A 13,342-nucleotide genomic window follows, 5' to 3' on the forward strand; every position below is an offset into this window, starting at 1 on the left:
TTTATTGTTGATATCCAAGCTGTTCACTGCGACGGGTTTTCAGTTAAATTTTGGTTTAATGCAAATAGCTCATATATCCTATTTGTCATAATAAAAATGACAAATGCAATATATGCTATTTAAAAAATTCCTTGTACCATCAGGACTTTCATTACTGTTACTAAAATTAACTTTAAAAAACGAAAAACGATCTGAAATATTGTTCAAGCCAGAGAATTGTGTTGGAATCTAGGTCAATGGTTTCAAACTTTCAGAGAGATCAGTCTGTTACCGTCAGTCATTGTTATCAGAGTGAAGTCTTGTTTGCCTTGAACTTCGGACGAAATGCAAGTCTCGCCCAGCCGTAAAAGACCTTTCTTGAAAAGCATATTGGCAAGATTGAAGCGTTATATAAACGTAACCTTCAGACCAAGTGCCATTAACACAGGTAAGTGTAGTCAAAACTCACTAGTACTGTTGTTTGTACCCCACCAAGATTAACGAGTGTAATCTTAGTCTGCACAGTGGGTTTGGAAATATCGGTTTTATGTGTATTAATGTGTGCATTTAACTTCTCTGACGTTTTCGTTCGCAAATGACCCGACTAACCACACTATCATGCGCTAGCATAAGGATCTTGTACCTTAAGGGTAAGTAGTTTACCTTAAGGGTAAGTAGGTTAGGTGGGGTTGGCTAGGTCGTTTGTGAACGAAATGAACGCCAGAAAAGTTAGCAGCACACATTAAAACATAGGAAAATGGGTAAAATTTTATAAGTTGCCAATAAGACTCCAGCCAGTTATTTTTGCATGAAAAACCATTTTGGGTTTTTCATGCAAAATTGCTAAGAATGGTAGGGCACTAAAAGAACCTAAAAATACCAACCTAATATACCCTAGGGGTGTTTACTGGCTACAATTTTGCCGTATTATTTATGGAGGGGCCCCCTTTATTGTTTTACCTTATAGCATAAGTCGTAATTTGATTAATTTTTTACTTATCATTTGCCCATAGTGTTTATGAGATTCAAAATAACGAAAATGAAAGAGCTCTTTTCAAAAATGTAGGTTACAATTTAATATTTATTGATAACTTTTAAAATAACTCTGGAAAATATTTTCATGTTCAGAATCAGATAATGTTTTGAAGTTAAATTTTACCATAATATCTAATGGAGCCACAGTAATGTTATGAGCAACAGCTTGAATGTAGAGTACCAGAACGTTTGTTGTGGCTTATGATTTTGATAAGACTCAGATTTTTGCATGGTAGTTCAGGTTAGGCTAAAGCGAAGAGCATCATTATTTTGAACAAGGGAAGAATGAAGTCTTGTGTGGTGGGTTTCCAGATTTTAATTTTTGCCCCAGTGCATTGTAGTAAGGATGGGTAGCATATTTTCAACATTTTTGCCCTTTTTTTTTTTTTTTTTCTAAACATGGGCAGTTACGATAACTTACCATGTTGATTCTTTTGTTATGAATATAACCAACCAAGCGGGATTTTGGAATTTGTGTAGTGCTTGAAAAAACTGGCATCATTCCTTAGTCATGGCTCCTTTAGCTCTTGACGTGTAACTCTTGTTCCTCAGATTATTTATTTAGCTGGATTGCAAAATTTTACAAGGAAATTTTCTGATGGTGTGCTTTGAATGTTTCTGGCATTCATTTCAGTAGCAAACTAGTAGTTTCCGAGACACAGGACCCCTTTCATATCCTACATGATATGGGGCCACAGTGGGAAACTTAGGTTTTTGGGTATGGGAAAACACGAAACAAGTGAAATGCAGGGATGTACTCTAACATCCCTGTGATACTGCTGCATGTTCTGATTAAGTGGTTATCTCACACTAGGTAAGTAAGGACCTGATAACCTAGGTTATGTATGAAGGGAGAGGAGTCCAGGGAGCAGAGCCCCATGGCCAGGTAAGGACCTGGCATCTTAGGTTAATTTAGGCTAGGTGTGGTTATGTTAGGTCATATCCCTATTATTTATTTTAATATATAATGTCTTAGGTTAAGTTAGGTAAAGGTTTTATGGAGGACAAACACCCCCACCTGGACAGGTAATGATCTGGCATCCTAGGTCAGGTTAAGATAGAGTAGCCTTGTATCTCAACTGTTTTACCTATAAATACAGTAAATTTTAAAGTAAATGTTAACTTTGCCAGTTTCAGATGTAGCTTTTGCCAGTTCTCAAACTTTTAGCAGTGACTACCTGCAACTTTAATTGAGTGGTCTACTTTCATTGCATGAAAGATGAATGAAACATTTTGTTTATATGAATGGAAGTGACAGCTGAAAATTAGCAAGTTTTTAACAACTCTGCAGCTGTAGACGTAGTCCTCCAGATTTTAACATAACCCCAGTTTGAGCCTTTTGATAAGGCATCTCTTAAGAACTTTGAAGACACCTTTCTTTTAGCTCTTGCTGCGCCAAAGTGTGTTAGTAAGCTTCAAGCCCTTATATGTGGGCTTTGCTCTAGTGACAGTGCTTAATTTACTGCTCTGGTAGACAAAGGAAGAAGTAACTGTCTTATGTCCAGTTAGAAAGTGTTTACCTGGACAGACATAAACTTTTAAGAGGAGTTAAGTATTTATCTGTGGTGTTCAGAGACCAGACTCTCCTTATGTCCAAGAATTCTTAAGTCAGTGCACATGGAGGTGATTCTTGAGCTTTTACTATTTAAAAAAAAAATCCTCATGGCTTCCATACTGTAAGCACATCTTTATTTCCTTTGAAACCTTTTGCAAGAGAAGGTTTTCATGCAGCTCAGGGGAGATTGTAACTGTTGTTGAATCATGTTATTTGCAAAATGTTCAAATTTAGCATGAAGTGTAAAGTCCTTAGTCCTGTCGTTGTGGCGGGGACACTTTCTCCTGAACCAGTATGATAGTAACCTTGCTTTCTGTCTTATTGTTAGTTGTTAGGAAATCCCGCTGTTGAATTCAGGGAGCAAGAAGGTACACATTGGTGCATAGGAGCACACCATATATGAAGGTGATAGTTGTGTTTAGGTTTGGACTGTCGGTTATGGGCTTTCGACTCAGGCACAGGAGTCACTAGCACTCTACAAGATAGAGTCCTTTTTTCCCTGTAAGGATCCTCTGACAAGTCTCACAATGAGGGCCTTACACCCTGTTGTGGTTCCAACGTCTGGCAACAGTACTTGCCATTAAAGATCACACAACAGGCGGGAATGTTGATAAGCTTCCTTCCCCCCCCCCTCATTATAAAGCTTTTAGTTTGCTCGCTTGAACATTGTTTCTCTGGCCACCTGGTGGGAAACCAGTAATTACAGAGACAGTCCTAGCGGGTTAGCCAAGCGTTATTTATTTATTAATTTTTTTTTGTATGCCAGTAGAAGAAGAAGAAGTTGCACTTAATGACACGAAGATATAAGCTAGCTTTAACAGCAGTTAAGTACTGTAACCAAATAATTAATTTATCATGAAAATTATCATTACAGAATTTTGATACTTACCTACTGTTAAAGAAGACCCCCACCCAGCCTCCCCACAACTTAGTGGGCTGTCAAGGAGAATTCTGACGAGCTAAAACACTCGAAACACACCTGTTGGAGAACAGGTGTACTAGATAGCCATCCTGGTCGCCATTTGATCTTTTGTTTGAATGCAGACTCGCCTGCCGATGTGGAGATATAAGCTATCTTTAACAGTAGGAAAGTATCCAATTAATAAATTTTATTATGAAAATTTATGCACAGTATGTTTGCATACATAGGGAAAATGAGATAATATACTTAAAAATTGCTACTTTAGATAAGTATTCTTCTTGAGTCTTGAATTGTTAATAAAGCTATCTAATTAATGTATAATAATGTTTTAACATGATTATTTGTAATGTGCACAAATTCAAAACTTTAGTATTTTTTGGAGATTAACTGATGAACGTGTTTTACAGGTCTGTTACTGTTAAATTCAACATATACTACAGTACTGTACAATAAAAGAAAGCTACAATAGAAGATAGTACAGTAATATGACCCACCTTTTGGAGCATGTTGCAAACCATGAAAGTTTTCAGTTGCATCTGTAAATGGTGAGTTCGAAGTAATGACATCAGACCCACTACAAATTCTAAAGTTTGTCAGGTCAGTCCCCAAAATCTTTGAAAGCACTTTTTATAATTTGATTTTTATCAGTGGAATGATTTCAGTTCTCAGCTTTAAAAAGTTTGTAGAAATTTTGACAATTTTATTTGTATGTTGTGCAGTGCATTATGCTAATTAGTCTTAATATAAACCCATTACATTATATTAAAGTGTTGGTTTCTTCCTGTTTGGATGACTTAGGTTAGGGTAACCTTCATAATGTGGGTTTAATTGTACAGATAGTTGGAATGAAAATCAGTAATATTCTGATTTATCTTAATGCTTATAAAATTTGCAGTCTTTTATGAAGCCTATTACTGTATCAGTAATTTGTTCACCTCAGTTCTGTAGTTTTCCAAGCCAGTTTTAGTGTCGTTGAATCTTTAAGTGCTTTATGTCAGCCTCCTAGGTCATGTATGTGTGTGTTTATGGTACTGTACTATGTCACCCTACTGGACTCTTGGTTTATGACCTAATAGAGGAAGTTGTGGATGTACAATCCAATATGCACTGTAGGTCACATGCATGAGTGCGCATTGTACTTTGTGAGCCTGTGAGAGGTGAAGTTTCTAGTCGCTGTCTTGAGAGAGATTTATTTGTTCCTATGGGAATAAAAGCCGTCGCCTTCTATATTAGGAGTATCTTTCAGTACGAGATGGAAACTGGTCAGAACTTTGTAACAAGGTGATTAACAGTCTTCAGTGGAGAATGTTTTGCTGCAAGGTGATTTAGTGCTAATTGAACGTGAAGTAATGAGTGTAGTCCTTATGAATGCCATTCCAGGATTTTCAATAACATGTAATTAACTTAAAAACACTGTTTATGCTAATCTTAAGAAATAGTTTGTATGATTCTACTTATTTTCTTACTGTATTGCGCAGTTGCAGAGTAGGTGACATTTTCTTGAAAGTTTTTGTGAAGTTTTGAATTTGTAGGTAACTTTCAACTTGAGGGAATAGATTACCAGTACATACAGTATATCTCAATTATATATGCTCAACATGTCTCGATGAAAAATCAGCAGCCAAAAATTTTAAGATTTTATTTTGATTGCAGTTGTTCAAAACATTGGTGACTGTTTGCAGCCAACATTTTGAAGATTTATTTTTGATTGCTGTTGTTTAAAACGTAAGTGATTGCATGAGTTAAATGTACAGTAAAAGGTTTTGTAATTCATATAGCAACCAAATCTTCAATATGTATAAAAAAAAAAAAACTTTTATCTCTTAATACTAAAGTACCACATTTTACTTCAGGCTGAGAACTGAATTTGAAATGAAATACCTTTTTAAGGAATCCTTTGAGGGGAAGGTTACTTTTCTGATTTTAAAGGTAAGGTTCTTTAAAAATTAAAAATGTTATTGTGGTGCATGAAAGTTTGGGCTTTTAGAAGATGATGGTATTAATTCTTTAGAGTTTATTAAGCAGTATAATTTTCAAATTAACAAATTATAAGTTATTAATGTGTATAAAATAAGTTTTTGAGAAATTGCTTTTGAGTTCAGTTACTAAATCAGTAGATTTCTTGGAGCTTTTACAATGGTAAGGACTTGAATTTCCATTGTTAGGACACTTGAGACAGCTTATTTTATTGTTCCAACAGATACAGTCAGATTATGGTCTCTTGCATATCTTCAAAATAATATTACTTTAAATGCCCTTCCTTCAAGACTCTTAGGCCCTTGTCGCAGGCATTGTACATCAAACATAAATTACCTAAATCTAACGTGCATTATTAAGGTCTTTGCAGTTGCTGTAAAGTGACTTGGACATTTTTGCATTTTCCATTTCACTTTCTCCTTATTGTTATATCATGATCATCCATGAATCCATTGTTGCATCATATATGATTGTGATACCTAATGATCTTCGTTTATTTCAACAGCAGGTTTGGAACAGACAGCTCGACATGATTCCTTCTATGGTATCAGAGAAAGAGCTATTATAGACTACAGGTTTTGGTATACTTTAATAATTCTGCAACATTTCATCATTACAGTCATGTAAGTGTGTGTTAAATTAATGATTGTAAAGTAATAATACTGTAGTTCTTAGCACACATGTATATTAGTTATTTAGTATATCTTGATATGTACCACAAATATATCCTGTAGTGTGTATACTAGTGAATCACTTTTATATTCTTGAAGTTTAATAGTAAGCTTGAAATGAAGTGTTCTAAGGTATTTATCTTGTTAATATTTTGATTGTGACTTGAAGTTTGATTTTGGCTGTTGAATCTTGAGGCCCAGAGGCTTAGTTCTTGAATGATGTAGAAGAGTCTTTGATCCATGTTATTACCTTTGGCAAAATAGGCTTGTAGGCATACCCACTGTTTAATTTGAATGGGTTGAGAGTTAGATGTAACGTATATGAATGGGTAAGAGAGACTTGATAATAACAAAAATAGTATGTAGTAATGATCAGAGAAGTAGAGTTGTGAGACCTTACCTATGGTTATCATTATTTAAAATTAGATGGCAAGTTGAAGGTCCACCTTTTTTTAATTATTATTTTGGTATGCCAGAATTTCCAGGAATTCAGGATACAGTATTAGGTTGAATAAGGCCTATCAGTTTTAAGAGGGTTGTCATATCAAGTATTCCATGTGACTAAGGTTGTAATGAACATTTGGCTAAAGATTATAGACTGAAATTGAAACTGAAAGTTTGTTTAAACTGTTGAAGAGGTGTGATATCACATTGTGTTGCACACACTAAAGCCCTGTGTTCTTTTGTTGAAATTTAAGGTTTTTGCGTAATTGTAGCATGCACTAGTTATACAAACTGCCTTACCTGGACTCGAATACTGATGCAAATTGAAAACTACAGTATAGTGAGACAGGTGTTTTACTAAACATTAGGAAAAATTACCTAATTGTGTTGATTTTACAGAAACTAAACACATTGCAATCAAATATTTAGGATAAGAACTAAGAAGAAGCAAAACAATTGCCGTTGGAAATTATTAGTTTATAGACTCGCTTTACAGTAGTTCTTAGAATAGTCTTTGCAAGAAAGATAGTGTGTTAAAGTAATCTGTGGTATTTTATGCATAAATTATATAGTCAAGAAAATGCTGTAAGTCTTTGAATCCTGGAAGGTTGAAGTTCTGTTTGACTGAAATTTTACCAGATTTGGGGGAAATTATTGAAACTTTAAACAAGGTTATAATCAGGCCCAGTAGTAGTTTTTTTTTTTTCCTCTGTACCATAAGCCTTTTCCTCTGAGAGGGAGTTGACCTAAGTAGCGGCAAGTATGATCAGGATTTTGCAGACTCTTGGGTAGTGCGTGGTTCATTCCAAACTCTTGATGTATGTATGTATGATCCCTGGATTGTGTGCCCGCAGACAGAAGGTTCACATGTGAAAGGTACTACGTCCACAATAGCGTATCATGACAATCTTGCATTGCGTGTACTCCTGCAGAAAAGGCTAAGGTTTTTATGCCTTGGAAAAGTACAAATTGCTTACAAAATTTGTCAAGTTAGATTTATTTTGTGGAATTTCTTTGTGTTAATCAGCATAGTATGGGATATTTTGTGGAATATAACCTTTTAGGTATTACTGTTTGTAGAATACACAAATGACTCCTGATAGTTTTGCTCAGAAAGTCTTATAGACAGTTCAACCAACTTCCATCATAACAGGGACTTGAAGACCAGCTTCTCATATACTACTCATAACTTAACCAATATGTAGTTTGTATCAGTTTCTAATTTATGTCGGATTTCTTGTGAATTAAATTTTTAATAGGTGCTAGGTCTTATATCATTTTATATTACATAAGCATATGCAGTTGTACTCTGGAACTCTGATAATTTACAGGTTTTTGTTTTTAATACAGGAGTGATTTCAGTGTCTTTAGTACTATATACATGTTCACATTTTAGTGCAAGAAACATTTAAAGAATTTGTTTATTTTATCTGAAATTTAATAACATAAAGAACTTAGAGATTAAATATTTGCTTGAATTTGTGCAGAACTTGCCATAGAAGTAGTGCATCCTGCTGAACATTAAACATGAAATGATTAAAAGTAAGTATTGTAAGTACGTCTGAATATCTTGTCAGAAACACCATTATTATGGCTCCTTGGTATATTTCAAGACACTGTTGAAATTTGAAGATTCCTAATTGGTAGTGTTAATATAAAGGAGGGTTTGTATTGTTGGCAGTAGTATTGCAGATAAATTATTAATGATTAATTTTGAAGTGTTATATTAAGGGGAGTTTGGCATTACTATTTTAGGTAAAAGAATTCTGGTGTTCATTTCTCATATTGAATGTATGACTGATGTTAATGTGGTTTTGCAGATAATGGAGTTTTAGGTAAATGAATCAATAAGTACAATAAACTGAAATTCATTGTTGCTTCAAAGAAATGTATTGACGAATCAATAAGTACAATAAACTGAAATTCATTGTTGCTTCAAAGAAATGTATTGTTAACAGTTGTGTCTCAGGTTATGATTAAGCAAACTAAAAAAAATGCTTTTTGAAGGGAAGGTTACAAGGATATTTTTGCCAAGTGAACTGATAAGCCAACACAGTTATGAGAAGAGCTTTTTTGTCTTTATGCTGCACCCATAGGTGGTCTTTCTTGAAGGATTCAAATCGTCTTGAAAACTAGCCAGTATTTTTCACTAGAGCACTAAAGAGTTTCAAGACTTGGTATAAAAGGGAAATTCATTTCTTAATGGACATGTTGGCTAACCGAATAGTGGTTATGTGATATAACTGCTGTTATTAAACAAGTCACATTTATGCCTTGCTAGTAAGTTTTCTCACAAAGGGATTAATTTTCCTTGAAAGGTGTGAATTGCAACAATGTTTGACTAAAAGATGAACAGCAAAGTGGGAAGATCAAGAGACAGATTTAAGTAAAGGGAAGATGTTTGATAGGGGTTTTTGATGTAGGTATACTGTACTGTACTTACTCAAGAATGACTCGGTATGAAGCTGTGTTATGATAGGGTCATTTCAGGTTACAAGAGTTGTTTTTAATACTGGTGCAGTTGTCTAAAGTAAGATTTTAATGGAGTAGTTAAGTGTTGATATAGGACAGTCATTTCAGTCAGTGTTGTAGTATACAGTACTGTAGTACTTTTAAGAACATTTTCTGATGCTTTGGTCTATATAAACTTTAGAACTCCCAGTGCTGTTGTGTCTTGAACATTGGCAATTTATTTTTTGCAGGTTAAGATATAAATCAGGCTTTTGAGTTATCATACAATCCCCTTGAATTCCATTAATATAAATTTCCATAATATGTTAGGCTTTGCCTTTCAGGAATCTGCAACATTCAAAGCAACTGCTTCATTGGCCTTCCAAGCTGTTTCATGGTTAGACCAGTGGTCAGCGACAGTGGCAAAGGTCTCCTCCATTGCAATGGTCACCTCTGAAGACAGAGCCGCCTTTATTAGATTGTTACTGTCAGGTGGGAAAACCGTCTCTTACTTGACCCATCTGACAGCTATATTAGCTGTTTAAGTTCTACGTCTCTGTATCTGGAGGAACAGCTAGACTCGGCTGTTGATAGGCAAAGAGCAGATGATAATGACAGGCTAAAGGAAACAAGACATGATGGACCAGAGATGGGTTAAGGTAGGTCAGCTACTCCTCCTCCTCACCACCGTCTTGGCTACTTCCAATGTCACCAATTCCTTGTGGTTTTTTATTTTATTTTAACCAGACTCCAGCAGGTGCTAGAGAATTTTTCCCTTAAAATTGATGTAAAATTTCTCATTTTATGATCCATTAGAATTTAGGAAGTTTTATTTTTACTAGATTTTTGTTTAGAAAGCCTGTTAACTAACATAAGGTTTGGAATTGTTAGTGTGTGATTGTCTTGCATTTCATGAAAAATGTTAGTTTGTGATTCTTTGTGAAACAAAGTTTCTTTTGATATTTTGGACTCGGGAAGTTTATTTTGAGAACGATTCTTTGATGTTTCACAAAGTTTCTTTTGATATATTTGGATTCAGGAAGTTTATTTTGAGAATTCTTTGATATTTCACAAAGTTTCTTTTGATATTTTGGATTCAGGAAGTTTACTTTCAGATATTTTGAGAATTCTTTGATATTTCACAAAGTTTCTTTGGATATTTTGGATTCAGGAAGTTTACTTTCAGAAAGTATCAGATAGAAACAGCTTTCTCAAAATAAAGTCTAAACATAAATTTATATATTTTTGCATTCAGAAAGGACATTGGTTTTTCATGATTTAGAGCTTAGAAAATCTGTAGATAGTCAGTCAGTTCGCAGCATATTTAAATTTATGATGGTTTTGCCTCCAGGATGCCTGTTGACCTTAATAATTTGGAGATGTTAATTCAGTTAAAAAAAAAAAATTGTTAGTGATTTTTCTTGTCTAGAAAATGTTTTAGTAGTTTTGTTTTTCCATAAAGAGGTATTCTATGTGTGTATGTTGCCTCAAGAGTCTTCCATTTTTTCTTTTAGGAAGTCTCATAATTTATACATTTTTTCTTCCCTGGAGGTCTTTGTTTGGGAGGCTTAATTTCTAAAATGTTTAATTATTCTTAGTAGGAAGTCTATTCAGGGGTATGGTTATTGTCATTTTATACAAAAAAGTTTTATCCTAGGAGAGAGTTAGAAACTCTGAGTTCAGTTAATTCATGAGGTTTTTGGCTTGGGAGTGTGTTTTTTTGTGGACAGTTAGACATTTCAACTTGCAAAGCTTGTAATGCGAGGCGATTTTACGTAGTGTACACTGTCAGTTTTGAAGAATTTTTTGCCTTAATTTCTGTGTTAGCTTGGAATGTTTTTCCCCAGAAAGTTTATCAAGTGTTAGTGTGGGGTGGGGATTTTCTTTCCAGTAAAGTTTGTTCATTTTTTATTGTTTTTTGGCCTCTAAAAATTTTTGTCGTAGAGGGTTTCTTGTATTTAAAAACAGATTCAGAAAGTGTTCAATTGAGTTTATTTCCAAGAAAGTGCCATTTATGATGAGTTTTTGCCTAGAAAGTCAGTCAGTTATAGAGATTTTATCCTAATAGTACTCACAAGGATAGAGGCTTGAAAAAAGTTTTCAAGAAATTTTCAGTTTATTTGATGATGTAATCACCGTTTATAATTATTAAGTAAATGTTACTTGAACAGGAATAACGTTAAACACATTAAACACTTAATTATTTTGAATACAGAAATTGGTGATGACACTTGACGTAGCTAATACTTTTCAAAATTATTTTCCGCCAGACTGCAACAATCTAATGAAGGTGGCACCGTTCAGTGTTGCCCATAGAAGTGGAAGAGATGGTCACCAGCAGTGGCAAAGATAAGTCAAGCCATGGAGCAGCCTGGAATGCTGACGAAGTGGTTGTCTCCAAGATAGTCGCCTCTTGATGGGTGAAGGGTGGGCCCTCCGCCTTAATCTGGTCTAACGATAAGCCTGGGCCTAGATGGACCAGGTCTGGATCTACTTGCTTTGTCTGCAACCCAACTTGCCTAAAAATGTCTTATGTTGAAGAAGTGGTGGAGGGAGCAACTTTAAAGACCTACCAGAACGAAGTGAATTGTCCCTTCCAGAAATGAGGGACTTCACTTGACTAAAAAGACTAAAAATGAAGTCAGTATGCGTAGGGCATGGCAAACCCAAAGTTGTCTTTGTCTCTTTCTTAGTTAGGCCCAAGCAGAGCTTCAGTACCCAAAGAGTAATCGAAGATGGTTGCCACAGCCTCCTCAACTGGGTTGTTATACCGACGGATGAGCTCGGCGACTTCAGCGTACGTTGTCAAACTCTTGATTATCTGCATCTTCTTTCTCTTGGAAACAGGAATCACGATCTGGTCAGCGACCGACTCAGAAGTAGTCAAAACATCATTGTTCACCACTGGAGCATAGGCTCGTTCAGGGACCAGGACTCTGTTGGGAGCCTGGAGATCTGAAGAACGAGAAGGAATCTTATTTTGATCCTGATCCCATCTGCGAGAACTACGACGAGGAGATGAATACCACAGTTATGTGGCCATGCAGGGCTGCTGTTATGTGGAGAATGGTCACGGCTGTGTGATTGAGAGCGCTGATTTTGGTCTCGGTCATGTGATTGAGAGCGCAGATCATGGTCCCATCTGGGAGACAGTGAGTGAGGATAAAAACATAGATATGAAGGTTGAGGGAGGTTACGTGGCCATGTAGGTAGGGCTCTCAATATGGAAGAGGAGATACCGCTGTGTAAATGAGGGTGAGGGCTAAGAGATCTACGAGGAGAATGGTCCTGGTCCTGAGAGCGTTCCTTCACTATCGAATTCTTGATGGGAGCCTTATCATCTTTCTTACAGACTTGGAGATCACTTGTTGCTTGAACGGGTCGGTTAGATGAACACGAGATCCCAGCGACCTTTTATGGAGAAGTCCGATCTGTAGATTTGGAGTTCTTAAAGGGCGCTTCTCTGGGCGTCTGTACTGAAGCACAGTACACTCGCCCAGGAACTCGGCGTGGATTGACATCTAATGCAGAAGAGACACGGCTGTGTGCAGAAGCCTTGAAGCAGATCTAGAAGCAGCAAGAATGGGTTCAACACATACGTGTTTAGACGAACGAGGATCAGCTGTAGGAGGAGAAGAGCAAGAATCCGAAGAGGGTCTGTGAATCTTCTTGTGTGGAGGAGCTACGAAGTTTCTCTTCCTCCAACGTCTGACAGGAATGGGTGGAACAGATGAGGAAGGTGTTGATGAAGATATAGACAAGCATGGAGATCTATGATGTCTCTTCTACAATTTCAGCAACTCAGCACGGTCAAACTTCTTCAGTAAAACACCTCTACAATTTCAGAAACTCAGCACGGTCAAACTTCTTCGGAAAAACACCTCGACTGTCATATAGCTTGAATGAGAGGAAGCAGGTGTAATGCACCCTGGGATGGAAGTCAATGGAAACAACACGTTGTAAGGTGAGAGAAGCTGTTGACAGATGAGATGTACACCATGGAAACTGTAGCTCTGGAAACTGTCACGGCAGATGACACTGGGATGCGAGAAGACATGCAGTGGGACAAAAGGCTGGAAAGGGTTGGTCCCTGGTAGGCCTAATGACGCCCAGTACTCGGAGATCTTCTGCGCATCTACCCCTGAAAAGACTGTACAAGAGGGGGTAAAAAACCTTCCAAAGATGGAGCTGCCGATTTCCTCTTGTATCTCCTCTTACAAAATTCCTCCATTCCTCAGGAGACCAAATACAATACCCCTTATGTTAAGACCAAATAAAATTACATTTTTAGAATGTCACAAAAAAGAC

At 36.2% G+C, this 13,342-nt stretch overlaps 1 long non-coding RNA gene across 1 annotated transcript; it reads left to right on the forward strand.

Moving 5' to 3' along the window:
- The first annotated feature begins 271 nt into the window (after positions 1-271).
- On the forward strand, positions 272-13,342 carry LOC136845167 (uncharacterized). The gene is made up of 7 exons (XR_010855097.1): positions 272-427; positions 3,899-4,088; positions 5,145-5,216; positions 5,345-5,420; positions 5,974-6,091; positions 9,379-9,693; positions 11,305-13,342. It is a non-coding gene; the product is annotated as an uncharacterized lncRNA (long non-coding RNA).

The sequence above is a fragment of the Macrobrachium rosenbergii genome, chromosome 13 (assembly GCF_040412425.1).
Source record: "Macrobrachium rosenbergii isolate ZJJX-2024 chromosome 13, ASM4041242v1, whole genome shotgun sequence".
Lineage (NCBI taxonomy): Eukaryota > Metazoa > Arthropoda > Malacostraca > Decapoda > Palaemonidae > Macrobrachium > Macrobrachium rosenbergii.